An 18,138-nucleotide genomic window follows, 5' to 3' on the forward strand; every position below is an offset into this window, starting at 1 on the left:
GTCGGGTCAAGTGTGTGTGTGTGTTTTCTGCTGAGGTGACTCTTGGTTCTCTCTTGTCTTTAGATACCAGCCTGTTGATATCTTTCAACCAACCAATCATGTATTGCCAGCCTCATTCGGGGATTCTGATTGGCACATTGTCACAGGCAACTCTCTTACCTCCACCAATGAGTCCTCACGTAGAAAACCCTCACACCTTGAATTGGAGAAACAGAGAAAGCCAGGTGAATACCCTCTTTCTCTCCTTACCGCTGTTGTGAGATCTCACTGGCCGCCTTTGCCTTTTTTTTCTTTCCCTCCCGTGTCCCGCCCCCTTTCCCCTCCTTTTCCCCTTCGCTCTCCTTTCTTGCAGAGCATGATCTTCTGCGGCAGGAGTTGAACAACCGCTTCCTGGTTCAGAGTTCAGAGCGGGGTCGGGGGTCAGCGCCAGGGGCGACAGGGTCGCCGTTGGCCCCTGTGTCGCTCCTCCGGGCTGAGTTTCACCAACATCAGCATATGCACCAGCACCAACACACGCATCAGCACACCTTCACGCCCTTGCCTGCCAGTCTGCCCCCTGCAGCCATCATTGGTCCGCCCACTGCACCACCCTTGGTGCGTGCCCCAGCCAGAAATGTGAGGATAAGTAAAAACAGATAGATTTGACTCCCTTCCTACTTCCTTATTCCCCCTTAAAACATCCCAACCTACAAACAAGCCCCATCCTAAACGGCCTCATACAGATTGGTCTGTTTTAATCTGCCAAATAGAACACTACATGGCCAAAAGTATGGGAACGAATTTCCACAGCCTTGTTCCAACATCTATTATTCAAGCCTTTGCAGAAGAGTGGAAGCTGTTAGAGAAGACCAATTCCCTGTTGATTACCCATAGATGTGTAGTGTTTTGGTGTCCACAAACTTGTTGCCATGTAGTAGCGTTTATTACCTACTACTGGGGCTCAAAGCTTAATTTCAACCTGTTTAAATCTTAAACAGAGGTTACAACAGGTTTACAGCACCATTTTAGTGACATAAAAGATGCCCATCATCCTAACAAGATAAACTATTGCCCCATGACAACCAAAAGTATTGTAGCTCTTCCCCTAATAAAAACACATTTGCTGCCTCGTTGACATGCCAGACGCCTTGCGCTTTTATAGTTTGAGCCAGAGATGTTTTATTACTTTCATATGAGCTAAATTATGATTTTTCTGAGTGCTGGGGGCGGTTTGAGAAAAACAGGTGGCAGACAGGCCCTGTGGCGTGACTGAGGTACAGACAGAACTCATTCTGTGTGACACATTCAAAGCTTGCGGTCAAAACATGACCTCACCTCAGATGAAAGTCATGACATCAACGTGCTTGTTTTAAAAAAGCTTAATTGCTTCTGTGTGCATTGCAGCTATTAGAGGCTAACTTTGGCAGCCTGTAATCAGATAAATTCAGCTCCTCAAAATTAGCTAGACATATGAAATGCATTGAGATCTCTGAAACGTATTCAGACTGAAATGAGAGTGTCTTATCGGCATACTATCTCTACCATTCACCATGAACCAATTCAAAAGATATATCACATTATGTCAGAGCCGGAGATGAAAAGTTTGAGGCTGTTTAGCATTTTTGAATCATAGATTACAATTTTGGTAGGTTAAAATGTGCTTACATATTAGTTCTAGACATGCTGTATGCTTTGTAAGTTGCTGCTTTTAATCTTTTGTGGTTATGCATCTTATCTCTGTTATTTAAACAGCATACACTCCACCACACCTTCCTCAAATATTTTAAACAATACAAGGTCTTATTTGCCAAACTAACATTGTTAAATTTCTTCCAACACCATGTAATTAAATGTATGTTTTTTCTGCTGAGAAAGATGTTAATGGTTTATTGCTAAAGCATTTCTACCATACATATATTAAGGCCGAAACATACTTTAAGCAAGTATATGTACGAAGATGCAAGCGCTAGGCCAACACATTGCCAACATGTGGTCCCGTTGACACAACGTGCGTTCTTGAGTTACTGTGGTTGTAACTAACCTCAGTACCCAAGGGGAAGATAGAGTTACCTTCAAAAGTCTGTGGATGTGTTATTATTCAGGTAAGTTGCTTTAAATATAATGACTTTAACTTACTTGCTCAGCAAAATTATCTTCAAACTGTTGCTTTGCCATATCAGTAGTTAGTTACTGTAGAAGTGAATAGTTCACACCAGTGCCTCCTATAGTGCCCCTTGGGGAAACATTGAGAATGCAACGTCTCATTGCGATGTGTTATGACTTGTGGTCTGACACATTTTGGAACGCAACTATGCATAAAATTGAGCTTGCATAGCTAAATGACTCTGCGTTCACGTACTTACATAGTGTATGTTTCGGCCTTAAGAGTCTTTGCACAGGAAGCAGTGTTCTTGTTTACTGTATGGAGTCAACTTAAAAATAATAATATCAAATTTCATGTTGGCTTTAAATGGTAACACACTTCATACAATGTCTGTTTCTCTTTCTTTCTTTCTTTCTTTCTTCCTTTCTTTTTTTCTTCTCCTACCAATTCTTGAAAAACAATATAAAGTTTTAATTGTTTACAGATGTAATATTGAGCCTTGATTTACCAAAGCTGTTTGTTATAAAGCACTGTCAGGGGCTGTGAATTATGAAGCACTGTTTTTTTTATGTACAACCATAAACCTTTGCTGTATTTACTCAGCAAGTGTTAACCATAAAACAGACATGCGGTCCCCAGAAGGGACCCAGAAGTGTAACGAGCAGGCAAGCCAGATTGTTGCATTTCTAAGCCAGGGCAACCTCATGTGTTTGATTTATTCTAATTATGACCACACATTCATACGTTTAAGGATAAAAGCAGCTTATGCCTGCTGATCTATTATAATATAAAGTCTGTACCATGAGTGGGCTGTGGTTTAAGCACTGCTATTTTTCAAAGAAACATGCACATGCACATGTGTCTTTAGAGTTTATCCTTTTTATTACAATCACCTGAGATGGCGAGATTCTGTAAAATCTGCGCTAAAGAGGGTTTGCAATGGATTTGTATGTTTATGTAAAAGAAATCACTTGCTCTTACTAATAATTACATTGATGTTAAAGCAATGGAGAACTTAATGAAAAACCATTCACTGATGGAGATGACTTGAGCTTGTCTTACAGAGTATGATTTACACTTTGTAAACAGTATATTTTATATTACATTTTGAAAGTTGACCATGATTAAACATGATGAGTTAATTCCATACAAATATGTAGATGGCAAACTTGAATGGCTTCTGTTCTTTATGGAGCTATTTCTATCTAAAAACTTGAGCTAGTGGAATTATGACAAAATGCTTGTGTTTATGTATGCAATAATTTTATCGAAAAATTATGTAAAGGTGTTAAACTTGTTAAAAAGTTATTAAAAAGTTGTAAATGAAACACATTTTAGAATATTACATATTTTTATAAAATCCTTTTATGAAAATATTTTAAACAATATTTATAAAAAATATATATATATATATAAAAAAATCATTTAAATGTTATGAAAATGTAAAAGATTAAAAGTATGATTTGTTTCATCAAATTTCTATGAATCTTTTTAAAATTCTAATCATAAATCATGTCAGCGCACTCTGACACGTTGTCCTTTTTCAGTGATACAGAATCTCGCCACATTCACATGCTAATTCTTGTTGCTTATACTATAATTAGGCCACTGATTTTACTCTGAAATTTTACAGCTTAACTGGTCATAAGACTTGAAGGAGTTATAACTTTTCTATATATATGTTTCTTAACTATAAAGGACTGACACTATCACGTAATGAGTGGCTCATAAGAGTGTAATTGGAAGTGAAGTGTGCCTTTCATTTGTTCAGCAATCTGGTTTGAGTCTTTTGTGAACATATTCCCACACTCTGGGCTTGCTCTCTGATGCCTTTGCCAGGAGCGGCTGCAGTGTTTTTTTCTTTCATGTGACATTTAATGGCTGCTTTACTGTGTAATTGTTTTATTAAGAGGGTGTAATTTATTTGAACTTCATCTGCTTTTTATTTGACTATGTAAGCTCACTAAAGTAAAGCTCTCTCATGTTTTTGGTTACAGATGCCTTTGAGTTTATGTTTTTAAATTGAGCTCTTTCTCTTCTCTCTCACTTTCCTTGTTTAGTTCGACAAATACGCTCCAAAGCTGGACAATCCTTTCCTGAGACATTCAAATGTAAGTGTCAACTTGTTTTGACTGCATAACCTGTTTGCTTTGACTGTATATGAAAAAGTTCACTATGTAAACACTTTTGAACTTCGAGACATATTTGTAAACCTTTTCCACATTTTTAAGCATGCTTGGTTTGATGTCATCTTCAAAGCAGTCTTGTAAAGTTGTTATAGCTTAAAGAGATGATAGGAGTAGAAGAATGTCATAAACATTTTCTCTTTCTTTATTACATAAAATAATTTTTCTCTGCAGTTCTTTCCCTCCTATCCGCCAACTATGCCGGGCATGCCTCCATTGCTTCCACATTCAGGGCCCTTCAGTTCGCTGCAAGGCGCCTTCCAGCCAAAGGTTAGGCCTTAGCCCACACTACTCATTTAATGTTATGCCTCACACATGAAATGTAGACTTAACTATTTTGACTTGTGCAGAATGAGAAATATGTGCATATGTAGTTAGTTGTCTGTTTTATATTGCCCGTTTTCAGGCTCAGATGTGGCCAATAACTGTGGACAATGATTCCAACATGCACCAACATGCAGTGAAAAAATATGAACCTTAGATAAAAGCTCATGGTAGAAGTTTCTACAGATTGACTGTTAATTTGTCTACCAAAACAGAAGGAGGGTTAATCTTAATAAAAAAAATATTTTTAAGCCCTAAATTAACTTTTAACTAATTAACAATGTTTTACCCCCTCTCCCACAAGTAAAGCTTTCTTTGTTAACGAATGTAGCAGAAAGTCCAAAAAAAAGAAAGAAATTGACTTAGATACGGTATACCGTTTTGAAGTGAATATCTATTTAGTGTTATTAACACATTTTAAAACGTTCAAAATGTATCTTTAATATCATTAACATTGGATGTTAGCTTTCCAGTTTTCTGTATCAGTCAGTGGAAATATAGTATGGTCCCTGATTCCCAGACTCACCTAACCATTAGTATTCATGGTGCCCTCATATACCACACAGCTGCATTTACATTGCAAACAACCTGAGATATCTACCACTGTCATTTTCTCCTCTAATGGATTATGCAAAGAGGTGCAGGCTCAATAACCTGCTGGAGGCTTTTGTGTGAACTTGAACTGTTTGTTCTTGAGTGAGATGGTGTGTGTGTGTGTGTGCGTGCGTGTGTGCGCGTGTGCATGCATACGTGATATAGCTTCCACTCCGTTGGTGTGTAATGATTTTTGCCTGGCACTCAAATAACTCTTACTTTTGTGTTAGCTACTAGTCATAGCTAGAGCAAGTCTTCAGTTTCCAGCAAGTATGGTTTATGAGGAAAACTGACTGTAGCATCCACCATACTTGGGAATTAATTGAAGTTTTGAAACTTCAGCCATGCCCACAATTGCTCACATGATTTTTATAAAAGAATCTGTTGAAAAATACAGAAGCCATAGTTAATATTTTAAGAGTAAATTTTATATTTGGATAAGTGCAGAGTACACAACCTTAAAATGAAATAGTGTTTTCTCGCCTAAATATAGGAGAGGTTAACTAGTGCCAGATATATTTAGTATTTTAGTAATCACACCATGGAACTAAATTCTCGATTACATTGTGTTTATCATTTCTAGATGTCCAGAAAAATATGCTCCTGTCTACATACATAATGAATAATTTTGAATTGTGATCAATAAATAGTTAATTTCAAAACAGTAATGAAGCAGATGTCAGACCTCAATGTTAAACTATGTTCCATTAGTCTTGTGTAAGACTGTTTCAATTTCTTTCTCCAGGCCTCAAACCCCATTGATGTTGCAGCACGACCGGGAGCTGTCCCCCACACACTCCTACAGAAGGACCCAAGGGTAAGCCACCTATTGAGGAGATGCACATCAAACCCTGTTCTCACAGCTATAGATTAACTGGAGGTCGCAGAGTCTCTGGGCTGTTATTTGCTAGTAGGCGCTCCAAATCGACAGCAGAATCCTACTATATAAAGCGCCTGATCACTGCCAGAGATCTGTCACTGCTCATTTGCATAAAGTTGAGCTCTGCTCAACATTGTTGCATCGCTGACAATCAATGTCACTCATGTCGCCATGAATCACCAACTTTCATTGAAAATGACTGACTTTAGGAACCCGTGGGTTGCTGTCATTGTGAACTCCCCTTTAGAGATTAATTCTGGTGTCTTATTTTTCTCGGTTTTCTCACAGATAACAGATCCTTTTAGGTCATCAGTAAGAGTAAGCATCACAGTTTCATTCTATTCCAAATCCCTACATTTTCCCCATAAATGCCACTGCCTTTTTGCTAATGCTTTGACATTTCCTCTGTGTTTATGTCAGAAGCCAGGTAAATGGTGTGCAGTGCATGTTCAGATTGCCTGGCAGATCTACCACCATCAACAGAAAATGAAAGTGAGTTATCATAGAAGCCAAGAAAAGATTCGGAGAAGCCTTCCCCTTGTTTTCTTTCTTTAATATGATATACAGTATAGTTAGAGGGAAGTACAAGGATGCATAAGCCAGCCTCTACTTGTAGTGTTATAGAGAAAAATACAGTTTTGTTCTTCTTATTTCAGCTATGTCCAAATGTTTTTATGTTTTGGAAGATATTAATGCAGCTATGCATGCAGGATTTTGTTTATTTACATTAAGTATAATCTAAAAATTATGTTTGTCCTTCAACAGCAGATGCACTTGGACCCTCATAAACTGGACATGAATGGAAAACTAGATCTCTTTAGCCGTCCGCCTGCCCCTGGTGTGTTTCCTGGGTTCCCTTACCCTCATGACCTGGCCAGACCGCTCTTCTCATCAACAGGTTTGTGTAATAAAATTATTCTGCAGAATATGCATCAGAACACTCCAAATTCTCTGAAAACTTGGAAAAAATCTTTTTAAAATAAACATGAAATCAATTGACCCTATAAACTCTCATTTACTGTATACACATTCCTGGTCATATTATTAATTATTCAATGCATGGTATTTCTACAAAAAGAATGTAAGAACTTGCTCGGTCGCTGAAACAAGTTCCCATTTCAGCTGATTTCACCAATCCGTTATTTCTCAACTTCTCTCCTCCGATCATATAGAGACCACTTTTAATTACAATTAATTTGGTGCAAAAGGTCAAGTAAATATCCTGTTTTTAAATAAACCTGCTTTAATCTACTTACATGAGATTAAGGAACTAAAATGGGTTAGCAAAATGTAGTTTCATGTTGATTTTAATAGCCAAGATGAGGAAGATGACAGTTGCAGTTGTGCAACTATTCTTGGAAAAAGCCAGCTACTGTTGATTGCTATTATGTAAATGTGTGATGCTGGTTATGGTAAATAAATGCTTGACCGTACCGCATACACACATCCTATTTTTAAGTTTCATTTTCATTCTACGTACATACTGTGTATAAATCCCAATTTAGATACTGTCCTCACAGATTATTTATAGTTTATCTTGTAAGTTATATTGCAATCTCTTCATTGGTATGGATTCAGTATAATGAAATTGGATCTGTATGACTTTTCTCCAGCTCCTTGCTCGCTGATTTGCATGTTGTTATTTTGAATGTTGCCTCAGCCTGACACTGGGGCCACGAGCATGAATATAAATGTGTTTACATGATACAATTGACTGGTAGATCTCTGTTGAAGGGCAACATGAGCGTGTCTGCCCTTTAGAATATAATTATGCTGCATTGTTTCATGGAGGAGCTTGTAATTGTTTTCTTCATTAATGATACACACAAACAAATGACATATAGTTCAGACTGAATTGACATGTCAGGGCTCCAGACTGTGACTAAAATGGTCACAAATGCGGCTAAAAATAATTTATTTATTACAATCATTTAAAATCTAGTCACCATTGGCAACAGTCCGGTTGTGTGCGTTCATACGCGGTTTTGACAGATATCATCCTGTGAGTTATTGAATACATATTTAGAGCGTGCACCAGTGTGTGTCACACTTCTTTTTTCCAATTCTGTTGTGATGACGAGCTTGCTGCACCACACGCAACAACAAACCCAGTGCGAGAGATTTGTGAACAAATTACTCTTTTGAATCTGGTCTTTTTCATAAATCACCTGAAAAGAACTGAGGGTTTGACCTCAGGAGCTCAGGTTATCAGTCTGAATCTGATTCACTTTCTCAGCAAATCAGCCATTAGTGAGCTCACAAATGGGAGTGCAGACATTTCAAATAAGAGTCCCATGTGTATTCTGGGCTTCTTTATAATTAAAAGTCCCGTATTGTGTACCACTTTTTTCACCTGGTAATTATTTATTGGCATTGGAGTAGCACAATAAACTTCATTTGGGATTTAATTAAATTTGGAGTTAATTTGGATTAAACTTGTAGTCTCTGTGTCTGGGCCATCTGGTACCAGTAAAGAAAGACTAAGGCAATATTTAAAACCATTTAAATTATATAAATAATCAAGCTTTTGACACTTAGACAATAGACTGTGTTGACACGTATCCGCCTTATTTAGCAGTGTAAATCTAGCAAACTTTTCACATTATAAATTTTTTAAATATTGAGTGTAGGTTTATAACATTATGCTTTGTGTTACATTACCCTGGAATAAGTTTTAAAAAATGAATTACCACTGCTGCAAGGGGGTTTCTTTTACAGCTGCAGACAGAGTGACATTACATTTGGCATCTTCAACCATTTTACTGTCTTAATCCACCACTCTCTATTTTATTTTGTATTTTTTCTGGAAAGTCATTCAAATATATTATCTTGCTCTTGGAGCAAATGTGTAAGTAAGTGAAAATAATATTTGCTGTGATCTCCCATTCACTCCCAGCTGACTTCCTTTTCTTCGGCTTCTATCTTGTTTTTGAACAGCAATCTAAATCAAGCTGTTCTGTAATTTGGCCACTAAAAACAGACATTTGGCTCCTTAATGTTTCAGTTTGGGAGCCAATGGCTCCTAAGTAAATTTTTGAGTCTGGAGCCCTGCGTGTGATAAGTCTCTAGCTCTTTTAGGAAGGAGGAAGCGGGTGCCAGATACCATACTTCCATCCAACCAATTGCGCACTTCTTTGTGTTTGCCGTGAGTCCCGCCCATCTCAACTACCTCAGGACAGCCCTCAGATACCACAGGTGCCACTGTGGTATCTGATAATAATGATGTCATCCTGATAGGCAGCAGCGTAAGACGCTTGCGGGCTTTGGATTCTGTCCATGAGCCGCTGAAACGTAGATGGGGCCCCAAACAAACCGAACAGAAGAGTCACAAATTGGTGTAATCCAAACGGTTTGGAAAATGCCATCTTTTTATAGGACATGGGAGTTAAGGGGATCTGCCAATATCCCTTCATTTAATCTAGTGTTGAATAAAGCGAGCCGCACCTAAACGATCGAGCAGTTCATCAATCCGAGGCATCAGATTAAACACCACATTGACATTTCTATAATCCACACAGAACCAGACCGCCCCATCCAGCGATGCCGGTCGGTGGCACTCTGCTGTCCCTTTCGGTAGCCGGGTGATGAACTGCTCCAGTACCACCAGATCGAGGATCTCCTCGATGTTGCAATATTCAGCCAGCTGCCACCTTCGGCAAGTGTCATGGAGCTGTCGAGCGAATGGCCGGCCGAGCGTCTGTGAGCGGAAGTGTTGGCGTTGTTGCTCTGTGCTTCGGCCGACCCATTGCAGAATGGCTTTCTTCAGATCTTTGTACACCATTAGGTGCCCTTGTTCAGAAAATTAGTCAATTCTCCACTAAACATTTTATTAGAGGTAGTCCTGCTGCAATCCCACATCATTGGTTAGCCATGTTGGTTAATCCACGTTGGACCGCTCAAACAGGCAGAGCAATGTTTTCAAATTGCCACAAAGCCGCAATGGCTTGCTTACAGTTGTCTCTTCACATTAAACTGATATAGGAGAATGTATTTTAACAGATTAAAATGACACACTTTAAGTAAAGCTGCTTTAGTATCAAGGCTGCTCCTTTTCTTAGCCAAGACCTGACTCGTTTTTTATGAAATGCGGCTGTTTTGGTGTACTTATACTTTGTATAAAATCAGACTGATTATGATGATGATATTTTCTTTTGTACTCAATAGGATCAGGCCATCCAGCAGCTTCTCCGTATGGACCGTCTCCTCATCACACTGGCTTCCTGCCTCCCAGCCATTTGGCAGGTAAGTGTAAGTAACCCACTATTTTAATACTTCTTCCCTGTGTCTTTTAATGTTTTAAATCTTATATGTTCCTCTCTTATATAGGCATTAATCAGAGAAAGCTTTTGTTTTACTAACAAAAACAAGGTTATAATAGAAACAAGTACAGTCCGTTCCATATGATGTAGTGTTGTATACCGGGGGTATCAATTGTTTATCTAAGGTAACATTGAGAATACATCTTTCCACAAATTTCGAGAGCACAAAAAACTCTGGGTTGGGAAAATTAGAAGTGATCTAGGACTTTAAGATAGTATGACATATTGAACGAGCTGTACTTCTCTTTTTGGTCACATCAAATTAAATATGGCATCTGATTAAGGTCTGTTTGTTTGCTGTAGTCTTGTCATCAGAGGCTAAGAAGTGTCTCCCCAAGGGTCGCTTATTATTAATTTAACCTGATCTTAACAAAACTAAATTATTACTGAGTAACGAAAGTGCTTTTTAACCTCAAAATGTATTAGATTTGGAAACAATATGGTGGATATTGTGCACAATACTGTGTAAATTCAATTTGCCAAAATACTATTTAATCCTCCCCTATTTCATGTCAAAGATCATTTTGACAAGCATTCTACCTGTATACACTACAACATGTTAATAGTAAATTTTGCCATCAGCCCCTATTTCTTGTGTTTCATTCCAAAATAAATTGAAGCCATTTCTATCAGTGATGTTATGTGGGTTCTGTGCTGAATGGTGATTTCACACAGTGAGCTTTCAAGTCAATCCAATTTAAGTTTATAAACACCTGGGGCCCCAGAGGAAATGGAGACAAACTGCCGAAACACATTAAGGATAAGTCATAGATCCTTACCTGGAACCGAGGAATTTAAATTCTGGTTCCTCACAGATAATGCTGGATTTGGTTTTTACTTTTGTGTATTTGATGTTTTATTTAATTAAAAATATCTAAATGCAACCTTAGAAATTATTTTGCCTTCCCAGCAAGGTAAGTATTAATTTATAGCCTAATATTTTACCAATAACTACATGGAAGGATAAGAGAAACATCTAATCAGGTATTGCTCTTCAGGCCAGCTCCTCTCGCTGCCTAATGTGCAGCCAGTAAACACTTTCCAACTGTCCTACTGGGAGAAATAAACAATCCTTAGGGAGTTAGAATAGCAGCAGTAACAGTGACGCAAAAACAAAGCTGGCTTGTAAGAGAAAAGCCAGTTGGAATGGTTGGGTACCTCCGGCCCCGCGTCGCTAATCCCTGTTTGGCATTTTGCAGATCCTTTCAGTCGCTCCAGTACCTTTGGCGGCCTCAGCAACCTTTCAAGCAGTGCCTTCGGTGGATTAGGCAACCCAACCCTCGGTAAGCCCCGGCCCCCGGCCTCTCGCTCGACTCAGAGCAGCACAGCTTAGCTCTGGACCACAGAGAGAGCAGAGGGAATAAAAAAAGGAGGGAATGAAAGAAAGGCACTTAGTGTTGCAGCAAATGCCAAATAAGAGTTTAGGGAGGCAGGGGGAAGGCAGGCATTACACAGACTGGTTTTGTCGTACACTGGAAGCTTTTGACAAATTCACACCCCAACTCAAAACTCGCAGCCAAACTGGTTTAGCATTGTTTTTGCATTAATTATTTTCCCAGTTCTTGTTAAACTTCCCAGTTTAACTTGGGTGGCGGGTCCGTTCTCATTCTTTCTGTCTTTCGTCATATCTCATTTCCTCTCCCTTCTTCCTTCATTGGCTGAATGGGACTCCTAATGAAATTGCACTGAAATAGAATCTCTATGGAACGCTTTGCTTTTCATAGCGTTTGACCCCACTGGGTCATTGATTTATTCTCTCCTGAAAAGTATAGAAAAACAGGACAGTAGAGAGTAAGCCCCATGGTACCCCATTTTACATCAGTAGAAGAAACTACTATACACTATTAACCTTTCAGTTTGTGCGAGCAGAACCTCAACAAAAGACAAAAGCAACTTTTTTTACCCCCTTTTGATGGACTAACTTGTTTAATGGATGGTTTGTTTCTTCTTATTTTAGGGGCTAACAGTGTGTTTGGACCCAAAGAGGGTCCAGGGCTCCCTGGTCTTAGTAGTCCCCATCACGATACATGGAATCGGCTGCATCGGACGCCACCATCCTTCCCCACCCCTCCACAGTGGCCCAAATCGACAGATGCCGAAAGAAGCAGCTCTGCGATCAGCCATGACAGGGACAGAGACCGGGAACGGGAGAGAGATAAGGAACGAGAGAGAGAGAAAGAGACTCTTCAGTTGGGAAAGAAGAGAAAGATAAGGACAGGTAGGTGTTACAGACTCTTTTTACACACCAGTTTGACTTTTTTTGTCTTTTATTATACTGCAATTGTACAAAATAAGGTAGGGGATCATTTCAAAATCCTTAAAAAGAGAACACATTTTGTGAACTGTAATTTTTTTCCAAAAGCTACATCTACCAAATCTCGACAGTTTCAGACTGTTCTTACTCACTTTGCTATCTTTTCTAACTATTTAGACCAACAGTTTTCCCAAAGTGGATGATCAAAATGAGCCCCAATTTCCAATAGACTTCTGACTTCTCCAATAGAAATTCTGACTGTTATTTTCAGTTTTTTCTGACTGTTATTTAAGTTTTCAATCTACTTCCACCCAACTTCGCACAGACCTTAAGCCTTTTTTGTGTTTGTGTGCTATATCTTTTCTAAACGTTCAAATTTGCAGTTGGGCCGTAATGGAGAATCAAATGTTCCAAAAATCAAGCAACATATCTGACTGTCTGTCTGGCCTGTATTACCTTCCAACATGAAGGATTTTTTCAGGAAAGGATTTGTCAAGCCAGCATTCAAAGTTTGTCTTGATGCACTTTTCTAGTTTTACAAATGTATTTTTTACACACATTCATCTCTTTCTTATTTCCTATTGCAGAGATTCTATAGATCGTAATCGCCATTCAAACCACTCCTCTCCAGCTTCTGCTCCAGTTAGCTACCAGATAAGCAGCTTGATCCGCTCAAACAGTCAGAACTCCACCGACTCGGGCCGACACCGCAGTGAGAGTGCTGACCGCAACCATGAGCCTGAGAAAGAGATATTAGACCGCCAGCGAGAAGCAGCCATGTTGGGAGACATAAAGGTGAAGGAAAGTCGCTCTCCAGGCAAGGAGATGACAGACAAAAGATCCTCAGATGACTCCTGCAAGCCCATTCACCGATCCCCCTCTCCATACTCAAAAAACATCCTTAACGACGGAATCAAGAAAGGTATTCCACCACCGCTACAGATTAAAGACAATGAGAGGGATCGGAAGGAAACCAGCTCAGGGGATCTGCTACACAAAGTGAAGAACGATATGAAGATCAAAGAGGAGCGTAAGGAAGAACCGGACGTGGTGGTAGTTGGATCCGAAGCAGCCACCAAGACTCAAATCCCTCCCCCACATCATCAAACCACACCCATTGCTCATCACCACCCTCAACTGTCCCATCAACCTCCTCCACCTTCTCCTCGCTGTAATGAACCTCCTGCACCTGCCTCACTACATGGAGTACCCATGCCACATTCACTCCCCCTCTCTATGAGTGCCATGCACCAAATGGGTAGCTTAAACGTACTTGAACGCACCCGCATGGCACCCTTTATGGGTGTCAGCCCTCTTGCCGCAGGACGTGATCGCCTTCCTCACCCAGCGTTCTCCTGGGATCCTTTACGAGAGGCGTATCGGAATCTCGACCTGCAACGCCGCATGGACTTTCAGCTTCGTTCTGAGTCCGGACACCGCTTCCCTGGTGTCTACGATCCAGAGCGGCCCTACCGGGATCGAGAGCCACATGAGTACTCACACCACGAACACCTTCTGGAAGTTCGACGGGAACAGGAGCGACAACGGCAACTTGTAGAGGAAAGGGAACGCATGCATTTACGGGAGGAACTGGATCGGGCGAGGCTTCATCAACTTCACCAATCACCCATTGAAGGACATTTACCCCATATGCCCCCATTTATGTCACACCTTGGTGGGATGCCGTACCCAAGGCTTAGCCCTTCAACAGGACATAATGGACTTCTTAATCGGACACCCCCAACGGCAGCGCTAAGTGCCCCACCACCTCTGGTACCCTCTGGTGCTGCTAGACCAGCATCACCAAGAAGGACTACACCAATCAACACCCAAGACCCCCGGGAGTACTCTCCGTCACGAAACCCCAAAGAAGTAGAGGCACGGTGACACACTAAAAAGGAAAAAAGTTTTTGAGTTTCCTTGTTTGAGTTTCAAACGGGCAACATGCACTTATTTTCACATAAAGTAAATGATAAATGTGTAATTTGTACAAATATTTGTACCTTGAAAAAAGCACATCACAGTTTTTTGTTTTGTTTATTAATAATGGGCGTCAAAGGAAAAAGTTGGTTGCTTCAACTTTTCGTAGCTCCAAAAATAAGACGTATATGTTAACTACCAACCAGAAATTTTATACTAATATATTGATCCAATGCCTTTTCACATGAAAAACTGAAAAGGAATTCTGAAATTAGTTTGTACATTTCCTACCTTCTTTCATGTACAGACATTTTTATGTATTTGCATTAAGTTTCATTGGTTCCCTGCCTTGTATTTATCCTAGTGAGCTGCTGGATATAGATGTCTACATATCTAATTTGGTATGAACTCACTGTTTGACAGTTAATTTGCTCTATGGTACTTGGAGATACTCAGTGCTGACCATGTACAAAGTTACATTTTGGAGTTTTTTTGTTTGCTTGATTTTCTTTGGAAATATGCAGACAAATACTGTATGGATTACAATATTCTTGTTGGTTTATGTAAAGTTTAAAGATATTGTAAATATCTTGTTGATATTACTTGCAACGAAATGACATTGTAAATTTGATAGGCTTTTTAAAAAACATCGAAATAAAACTGAACCACTTCAAGGATGAAAATCATGGTGATGCAGCTGTCCAGTCAGAGAAGAAGAATCAAATGGGGGCGGGGTCATGGCGATGCAATCTATGCAAAGAGGACAAAGAGAGTTCTGATTGGACGTTATTGAAATGGAAAATTTGAATGAGTTTTAAAGGAAGAACCTGGATTTTTTATTTTTCCAATGAAGAGCCATTGAAACAAACAGCTATAAACTTCGGGGTCATAGTAGAACTGCTTTAGCAGCAAACAGTTTCTCCATCCACAGAAACTGGACATATGAGAGACTTATTGAAATGGTTGGGTGGCAATAGACTCTTTCTGTCGACCTTGTGGTGTTGTGCAGTTGTTTTTCTTAGACTCTTGTATACAAAACAAGTAGAGCTTTAGGCGTGAAAAATGAAGATGAACATTCATGGTTTAAAAATGTATGGAATAAAGGTTGGACCTTATATCTGCACACCTGCCTGGTATTTCAGTATCGTATTCAACCTTCTTATGTCTTTGTAAGAGTGATATGCTTTGTACACAAAAATGGGTGAATTCCATGAGGAAATGTCTGGGTTATATTTCACCTCAAAATCACAAGAAAAAATAAAGTTGTTTTTTTAGGACCTTTGAACAGTTTTGCATTGGGATATTATTTTTATGTACTGAGAATTTAATGATTATTTTGGCATTACAGTAGGCTACTAAGAATTGGGGAAAGGGGGGGTGCTTAGTTAAAATTTTAATTGAGAAATAAGATGAATCTTAATTATCCAAAAAGAATCTTTATGCATAACATAAATTGTATTATTACTTTTTCTCTTTTTATTATTTATTTATTTTGTGTGTGTGTTGGAGGGGGGGGGGGGTGCATTCACCCAGAGAGATATTGAGGTAAAAAGATTCTTAGCAAGATATTTGTTTAACAAAACTCTGTAACTGTCCATGTCATGCAAATTTATAAATCGACTTATACTGCAAAACTAAACTGAGAGTTCCCTCACTCACAATTCAAATGATATTTTCACATGATTAACTATTAATTGTAGCTGTGCTTTAGAGAGGAGGCAGCGAGTGGTGATGGGAGAAGACTGCAACCCAACATTGATTTTCTGCAAGTGCAGCTTTTGAGTGTTTGTGTTGCAGGTAACTGGTATTGACTCTGGGGCTAGTGCAGTATTGACCCACCATCTGCACTCATTAATGGGAGTGACCCCTGCTAATGAGGGATGGATCAAGAAAGCGAGAAAGGAGAATTGAAAGAAAACAGAAAAAGACCTAAAGGTTGTCTGTGTCCTGAAAATATGCCATCTTACAGCATGTTCTAAGGCCACTGGCCCTATTGACCAACCCTGCTGAAAAGCATATGTTGTATTCTGGATGCTGTTGTGCTGGTGTCCCTACAAAGCTTCCTAAAGAGATAGTTAGCCCAGAAATGAAACTTTTCTCATCAGTTACTCACCAACATTTTGTTCAACCCCCTATAACTATCTTCCTTGCAACACTAAAGATGTTTGGCAGAATGTTAGCTTTGGTCACTATTTGCTGTCATTGTATGAAAAATATGAAAGTGTGTGACTGGAGCTGACATTCTGCCTTACATGTCCTTTTGTGTTCCACAGAAGAAAGAAAGTCATCCGACTTTGAAACAACATGAGGGTAAGTGATGGCTATGAGTAATCTATCCCTTTAACTAGTTCAACAAGACTTCCAGTTTTAACAGAAAGTACATGCTGGTTGAGAAGCATTTTCTTCACCTAACCAGCATAAAGGCCTAGACCAGCATGGAAATTCATGCTAGTCTATCGTTTCTGCAGAGGTAGAGGCAAAAAACGATCTGTCTTTCTGTTTCATTTTTGCACTCTCAATCTTTCTTCTCAAACTGACAAACAATTCATCCTCATAACTGTTCTTAACCGGCTCCATCTGGTGTGCCACACTTGGGCCTGCCCTCAGTCCCGGCCCTCACCTCTAGTAATGGCAGCATGCGTCAGGCAGTGTGCAGTCATTAGCGATGTTATTGAGAATTGATGCTCTCCCTGCTGTGTCTGGCAGCCTATCTAGACATTCTGCATCAGAGAGGTCCATCGCTGGGGAGAGAGCGAGAGAGAGAGCGAGCGAGAGAGACATGCTGGCAAAGCTGCTGTGAGGTGTATTGCAAAGAGAGTTAAAATGGGATCCGTTTCAATTTGGCCATGCTGTAATTGAGAGGGTTATTTCATAGACACAGAGCATCTGTGCCTCCCTTACCATCTGGTGATTCCCTCTAATCAACTAAACTCAGCAAAAAAAAGAAACATCCTCTCACTTTCAACTGCTTTTATTTTCAGTAAACTTACATGTGTAAATATTTGTATGAACATAAAAAGATTCAACAACTAAGACATAAACTGAACAAGCTTTACAGACATGTGACCAACAGAAATTGAATAATGTGTCCCTGAATAAAGGGGGGGTCAAAATTAAAAGTAACAGTAAATATCTGTTGTGGCCACAAGCTGCATTAAGTACTGCAGTGCATCTCCTCCTCATGGACTGCACCAGATTTGCCAGTTCTTGCTGTGAGATGTTACCCCACTCTCCCACCAAGGTTCTTGCAAGTTCCCTGACATTTCTGGGGGGAATGGCCCTAGCCCTCACCCTCCGATCCAACAGGTCCCATACATGCTCAATAGGATTGAGATCCGGGCTCTTCGCTGGCCATGGCAGAACACTGACATTCCTGTCTTGAAGGAAGTCATGCACAGAACGAGCAGTATGGCTGGTGGCATTGTCATGCTGAAGGGTCATGTCAGGATGAGCCGGCAGTGTTGAGATTGACAATTGCAATGACAACAAGCTCAGTTCGATGTTGCTGTGACACACTGCCCCAGACCATGATGGACCCTCCACTTCCAAATCGATCCTGCTCCAGAGTACAGCCCTCG

At 39.8% G+C, this 18,138-nt stretch overlaps 1 pseudogene; it reads left to right on the forward strand.

Moving 5' to 3' along the window:
- The window catches only part of LOC127627325 (autism susceptibility gene 2 protein homolog), a 53,335-nt pseudogene extending 37,501 nt beyond the window's left edge, over nucleotides 1–15,834 (forward strand).
- The last annotated feature ends 2,304 nt before the right edge of the window (nucleotides 15,835–18,138 follow it).

Source organism: Xyrauchen texanus, chromosome 3 (genome assembly GCF_025860055.1).
Source record: "Xyrauchen texanus isolate HMW12.3.18 chromosome 3, RBS_HiC_50CHRs, whole genome shotgun sequence".
Lineage (NCBI taxonomy): Eukaryota > Metazoa > Chordata > Actinopteri > Cypriniformes > Catostomidae > Xyrauchen > Xyrauchen texanus.